Source organism: Podarcis vaucheri (genome assembly GCF_965113315.1).
Source record: "Podarcis vaucheri genome assembly, chromosome: 7".
Taxonomy (NCBI): domain Eukaryota; kingdom Metazoa; phylum Chordata; class Lepidosauria; order Squamata; family Lacertidae; genus Podarcis; species Podarcis vaucheri.
In genome coordinates, this window is record NC_138765.1 from 27546283 (window position 1) to 27553564 (window position 7282).

At 43.7% G+C, this 7282-nt stretch overlaps 1 long non-coding RNA gene across 2 annotated transcripts in view; it reads right to left on the reverse strand.

The window, feature by feature from the left end:
* The window catches only part of LOC309537364, a 49913-nt gene extending 42631 nt beyond the window's left edge, over nucleotides 1-7282 (reverse strand). Inside the window, exons 1-5 of one of the 2 annotated variants that reach the window (XR_014221828.1) lie at nucleotides 7145-7282; nucleotides 4815-4958; nucleotides 3407-3460; nucleotides 2507-2653; nucleotides 934-1309 (exon numbers count right to left, since the gene is read on the reverse strand). This is a non-coding gene — a long non-coding RNA (uncharacterized lncRNA). Of the gene's footprint in view, nucleotides 1-933; nucleotides 1310-2256; nucleotides 2432-2474; nucleotides 2654-3406; nucleotides 3461-4814; nucleotides 4959-7144 lie in introns of those variants that run through there. The other variant, XR_014221829.1, reaches the window with a different exon arrangement.

Consider the following 7282-nt stretch of genomic DNA (forward strand, 5'->3'; position numbering starts at 1 on the left):
CAAAGAGCAAGCTACAGTTGCAGTCTACTTTGAATAAGATCTGTGCAGGTGCAGAAAATTACAGTATAAAGCTGCATTGTAAGAACATACAAGAGCTTGTGATGGAGCTTGCTATCTCAATCCTCTTTCCTCAAAATGTCAAGCCTTTTTAACTTGTGAGCCTGAGGGTACTGAGTTTTGCTCTGAATTTTTGGCTAAAGGGTGGGATATAAATGCCATACGTGATCCAATACAGGATGTAAGGTATGTGATCACATAATCAGCAACTCACTGGTGTGTGCAAAGAACAAAATCTCAAGTTTACTTCCCACAATCGGTAAGCTAAAGAAACTGCACACTTCAATTAGGCAAACACAAAAAACTAGATAAACTGACGTTATCAACAATTCCAAGATATCAGATACTGTGCATATGCCAATCCCTTTTGTTTTTTTCTGTTATAGCCAAAGCTACTCCTACTCAGAGTAGACAACCAAAAATTATGGTCATAGCTAACCTAGGCCCATTAATTTCAATGTGTCTACTATGAGCAGAACCTAGTTGGATGAAACCCTGTTTCAAAGTCCATTTTAAATTGTCAGGCATTGTTGGAGCATGGTAGAGCTGCGTAATCTCATCTTCTGTCATCTGTATACCCATTTTCTCTAACAATGTCAATACCAACTGCAGATCATGTCCTAATGCATGAATAAAAAAACTTACAGAATAATATGCTTTATTGGTGTTCAACAAGCTATCTCTTACAGGTAAATAGCATAGGAGTTCTTGAAATCTTAAGCCGCTGTTACTTGCAAGGGGGAAAAGGCATGCATGCAGTTGTCAAATTCTGCAAATGCAGAAAACCTCTTCATCCCAACTGGTTAATTTGGTTTTGGACCATTATCTTTGTCCCCATTTAAGTGTTTCCCTCGACCACCTTTGCTCAGAACACACAAGCACACAATCAAGATGATAATTCTCCACATTAAAGCTTTGGAGGTCATTCCTGCTCATTAGTATCCACAGCAATGCAGCTTTTCTTCTATCATGTTGCTGACAGAGAAAGCCATTGTAGTGCCCTGTCAATGTTGGGGCCTTCCAAATCCCACCAGCATAGTTGGCAACCAGGGATGATGGGAATTGTAGACTTGAAGGCATACTGAAGGTGGAGACCAAAGGTAGCAGTTTCTCCAGGATTGTTCTGTTGATCTGTAGGACTCTTGTTCTCTTCTGACCTACGCTTAAATAGCTGATGTTTTCACAAGACCACATCCTCAGCATCTTCTCCAGCTCTTTTTCTCCTGGTTGTTATTCTTCCTTTTAAAATGGCCTGATAAATAAAAACAAAAACATCAACAGGCTGTTTCTGGTTCTCAGCTTCCTGAACATAAAATCAGCACATTTTAACTGATTTTAAAGCTTTTTTGTGTTGTACAGACTTAAAATTCACTTTTGAGACCTTGTGGAGAAAGCAATGAAAAAATAATTGAGGGAGGGAGAGAAATCAATCAAGCATCCACTAATAAAAAGCAGGACCTCAATCACTCCAATTAAAAAAATAAATCAGACCCCTATGTAAAGACTTCGAACTAGTCACTGCACAAGCACTGAAATTATGTGAATATGCAAGGACCAACTTGAACAAGCCCAAGTTTATAAAACTTGCATAGGTAAGGATGAAAACGTAATATTAACAGTAAAACTCAATATATCTGTGGCTCCCATAGCTTCTTCCAACCATGAATCACAAGCTTAGGCTTATTAACACAATTATGACATAACACTCTGGTGCGTATGCCTCTTACAAGGCCATTAAGTGCCTTAATTTTTCACATCCCTCATGTCATAGTACCAAAAACTCAAAAAAGAGCAAGGCAAAAATTGAACACAAGAGCCCTGCTGGATCAGGCCAAATGGCACCTAATCCATCATCCTGTGGCCAACCAGATCCCCCAACAGGATCCCTACAAGATTTAATAAGGGTTTATGAACGAAGTAGCAAACAAGCACATGTCTCCTGCATGGTTTATCTCCTCAGTCACCGTCCAAAGACTCAGAGAAGCAGTAGGAATATGCAGGTTGCAGACCACGAGGGTCCAGCTTGCTCTCCAACGGTGTGGAAGGGGACTATACGTCACAGAGCCCAAAGGCCTACGCTCCCATACGCCACATGGACAGAGCTGAGAGAGAGCAACCTCTCCAGATATCCCCGTTGGTTGAAGGCAGGACAAACTGCAAAGTGCCTCTATAAGAAGTTACTAGCCTCTATACCAGCATGCCCCAAGGTGGTACTCGCCTTATATTTGTTGGGACTCCAACTCCCATTAGCCTCAGCCAATAAACCAGAGTTTATTGAGATGGGAGATTATAATGAGAGTAGTAGCCCAGCAACACCTGGCATGTTTGAAAAACACTTGCTTAATATCCGCTTCTAATATCATGATCCCAAATACTACAAAGACTGTTGTATGCAGGCCAGCAGGACATTAGCAAACTCTCTTCTGGAAGGAAAAAGCAACCCTTTTACCTGGTTGACTCTTGTGGAGCTCCAGTGTCCATGATGTGCAGATGTCTGATCCTCACCACACCCAGAAGTCAGTCCCTCATCCTTGTTCAGGCTCCAAGTATGATATACAACTAGCGGCATGACATAGCAAATGCAGAATGCCTGCTACTAAGAATAAAAAAGCAGGGTTATCTTTCAGAATTGGGTCTCTGACAGCAGAGGGCATTTGCCCAACAAGAAAAAACATCAGGCAACCCTTGAACAAATCTGCATTCCCACATACATGCCATACCCCCCACAATATCCTTTAAAAGTGATTGTATTCTTTATGATCAGGAGAAAACTGTTGCAGTTTCTTTGAAAAGTGTATGGAAAACAAAACCCCATTAGCAAAGCTCTTGCCTGAGGAGTGTCTCCTGCATGGTTTATCTCCTCAGTCACCGTCCGAAGACTCAGAGAAGCAGTAGGAATATGCAGGTTGCAGACCACGAGGGCCCAGCTTGCTCTCCAACAGTGTGGAAGGGGACTATACGTCACAGAGCCCAAAGGCCTACGCTCCCATACGCCACATGGACAGAGCTGAGAGAGAGCAACCTCTCCAGATATCCCCGTTGGGTTGACAGCAGGATGAACAGCAAGTGCATTTGTAGAAAGCTGTCCATTGTCTAGGCCAGCATAGCCAATGGCCTGGAATAATGGGTACTGTAGTCCAGCAAGAATTACTTATACTAAGACAGCATTTTATATTTCAATGCACTTTTAGTCTAAACCTAAAAGTACAGCATTATTTTCACAGTGGAGTTTATAAAGACAACACCCCACAGTGGTCTTAACAACACATGCACCCCGACCCGTAAAAGGCAAATAGGAAAAAATAATTATTCTCATTAATACCTGGAGAGTGAGAACTGCTGTACACACCCATTTCAGGGTTATATGGCCATTCCAACAGCATGCAATGAACTTTCAAGCGTACTGTAATGGGAAGAACAGAATTGTACAATAGTTAAGACAGCTGCTTCTCAAACTGGGAGTCCCAATGTATTCCTGGGCTGGTCACACAAATCAGTATGTGTCTGTGTCATTTCTCCCCCCCCCCCAACCCCAATTTCTAGGGATTTTAACGGAAATTCATGATGGGCCCACAGCACTTCTGTCGTAACTTGGTTACTGACCCCTTGATTAAATTCTATTTATATAAGCAATATGTACTCTAACACCAACATGCTAATTAAAACATGGAATATATAATATGCAATTGCCGAGTGTTAAATTTGAACTTGAAAGTCTTGTTTTGCTTTTCAGCAAGAGTAGGTAGGACTAGAAAGCTTAGCTGCTTGTGCCGCCATAGTTTTTTGCTGATGTTATTGGGGGAGGAAGATGTTTTGGTTGATTTCTATGAATTACACGTCATTTTATAATAACTCTTTTTTACTTAAGCTCTTTAAAATATTGCTAAGCGGCCTGGAAACCTTTGTGCAACAGGCTACTTGTAAGTTCAATAACTAATAATAGAAGGGGCACAGCTCAGTGGCTGATGATCTGTTTTGCATGCAGAAGGTTCCAGGTTCAATCCTTGGCATCTCCAGGTAGGGTTGGTAATGACCCCTGCCACAATCCATAGGGAGCCACTGCCAGTCATTGTAGTTTGATGGACAAATGGTCTTAACTCAGTATAAGGCAGCTTTCTATGTTCCTAAGTAAATTATATTTATAAGTGGATCTCACTCCCAAAGGTTTAAGCAGCACTGAATTAAACACAACTTTTTAACAATACCACACCAGCACAAAGCAACAGCTACAGTAAGGATATACTATCAAAGTGAAGCAATGTCTCCTGCATGGTTTATCTCCTCATTCACCGTCCGAAGACTCAGAGAAGCAGTAGGAATATGCAGGTTGCAGACCATGAGGGCCCAGCTTGCTCTCCAACGGTGTGGAAGGGGACTATACGTCACAGAGCCCAAAGGCCTACACTCCCATACGCCACATGGACAGAGCTGAGAGAGAGCAACCTCTCCAGAGATCCCCGTTGATTGAAGGCAGGACAAACTGCAAAGTGCCTCTATAAAAAGTTACTAGCCTCTATACCAGCATGCCCCAAGGTGGTACTCGCCTTATATTTGTTGGGACTCCAACTCCCATTAGCCTCAGCCAATAAAGCAGAATTTATTGAGATAGTAGTCCAGCAACATCTGGCACATTGGAAAAACACTTGCTTAATATCCGCTTCCAATATAATGATCCCAAGCTACTACAAAAACTGCTGTATGCAGGCCAGCAGGACATTAGCAAACTCTCTTCTGGAAGGACAAAGCAACCCTTTTACCTGGTTGACTCTTGTGGAGCTCCAGTGTCCATGGTGTGCAGAGGTCTGATCCTCACCACACCCAGATGTCAGCCTCTCATCCTTGCTCAGGCCCCAGGTATGATATACAACTAGCAGCATGACATAGCAAATGCAGAATACCTGCTACCAAGAATAAAAAGCAGGGTTACCTTTCAGAATTGGGTCTCTGACAGCAGAGGGCATTTGCCCAACAAGAAAAAACATCAGGCAACCCTTGAACAAATCTGCATTCCCACATACATGCCATACCCCCCACAATATCCTTTAAAAGTGATTGTATTTTTTATGATCAGGAGAAAACTGTTGTGGTCTCTTTGAAAAGTGTATTGAAAACAAAACCCCATTAGCAAAGCTCTTGCTTGAGGAGTGTCTCCTGCATGGTTTATCTCCTCAGTCACCGTCCGAAGACTCAGAGAAGCAGTAGGAATATGCAGGTTGCAGACCACGAGGGCCCAGCTTGCTCTCCAACGGTGTGGAAGGGGACTATACGTCACAGAGCCCAAAGGCCTACGCTCCCATACGCCACATGGACAGAGCTGAGAGAGAGCAACCTCTCCAGATATCCCCGTTGGGTTGACAGCAGGACGAAGTGCCTCCATTTCTAGACGTTTTATAGTCTCTAGGTCAGCAAGGGCCAAGTACCGTATTTTTCGCTCTATAACACGCAGATTTTTTCTCCTAAAAAGGAAGGGGAAATGTCTGTGCGTGTTATGGAGCGAATGTGTGGTCCCTGGAGCCAAAAAATCGGGCAAAAATCAAACCGTGCTTCACGGAGAAGGGAAGCCTTGAAAAGAGGAAGCGGGTGCTTTCCTGCATTCTGCCTCCGGGTCTTACTGCCCACCCTCTTCTGTTTCGTTGCTGTGTTTGCTGAAACGGAACAAAGAGCAGGGAAAGCCCCTCCCCTCCAGGCAAGTAGAGAGGAAAAGCAAACTGTCGCTCCTTCCTCTCTGTGCTCCGCTCCTTCCTCTCTGTGCTCCGGTGCTGCTGAAAACATGCAGGTGGGAGAGAGAGAGAGAGAGAGAGAGAGAGAGAGAGAGCAGAATGTCGTTCTTTCCTCTCTGTGCTCCGGTGCTGCTGAAAACATGCAGGTGGGAGAGAGAGAGAGAGAGAGAGAGAGAGAGAGCGAGCTGGCTGGCTTGGGTGGGTGCGTGGGGGAAACTTTTGCCTTCCTTTCCTCCCTCCCGTTATACCCCACTCCTGCATTCTTAGCCCTTCTGTGTTTTTCCTTCCCTCCCCACTTAAAATGTGGTTAAAAAGCATGGATCCACATGGATCCTCAGGATTTTTGCACTGGGTCACCCCAAATTCACCATCAGAGCACATAGCATGTCCATGGCTACAGCCTGCCCCCCAAAAATCATGCACCCACTGTTGCCTGGGGCTGCAATGGTGCAAAAATGTGGTTAAAAAGCATGGATCCACATGGATCTTTGCATTGGGTCACCCCCAAATTCACCACCAGAGAACATAGCATGTCCATGGCTACAGCCTGCCCCCCCAAATCACGCACCCACTGTTGTCTGGGGCTGCAATGGTGCAAAAACGTGGTTACAAAGCATGGATCCACATGGATCCTCAGGATCTTTGCATTGCGTCAGCCCAAATTCACCATCAGATCACATGTCTGTGGCCACAGCATGAAGCACAAAAATGATACATCCAATGTTTCATTCAGAATGTTTTTTCCCTTGTTTTCCTCCTCTAAAAACAATGTGCGTGTTATGGTCAGGTGCGTGTTATAGAGCGAAAAATACGGTAAGCTCAAAATACTGGTGCCCCCAACTCCCATGGGTAAATTACAAGGAGCAGAACTTTATTTTTGCAGTGGAGACAAGTGATGTGCTCCATAAGGAGTTTGCACTTTCAATAGATCAAAGAAAAACCTTTTCCTTTAGATATCTCTGGGAAGGAGGCTGTGTACACACTTTACCTTCAAAATACATTCTAAACACATCCCCCCCCCCCGAATTATGGGCACTGTAGTCTACCCCTCAGTTTGCAGTAACCGGTAAACTACAGTGCTACAGAAAAGCACATTCTTCAAAGTTATATACACAGCCAAAGTATAACATCTGCATATATTCCATTTGTATAAAATTATGCTGTTCCTATCTTTGCAAGTCTTCCCAACCAATTGCCTTTCAGGTATTGCTAGATTACAACCCCCAAGCATTCTTTGCTATTGGCCATGCTGACTGGGGCCCAGTAAGAGCTGTACATAGTTCAAAACATCTGGAGTGCACCAGGTTGATGAAGGCTAGTTCAGGTAATTTGCTGATTAAGATCAAACAAAAAAAATTCTCCAATACCTTGCATTCCCAAACTGGACATGTTCACCTGTGGATCAAATGCCCTCTTCAGCAGCATCTAATGAGGTTCACAAGCTTTCTGACCACAAAGAAGAAAAGTGTGCATTAGTTTTTTGTAACTGCATGAAATACAGCTTC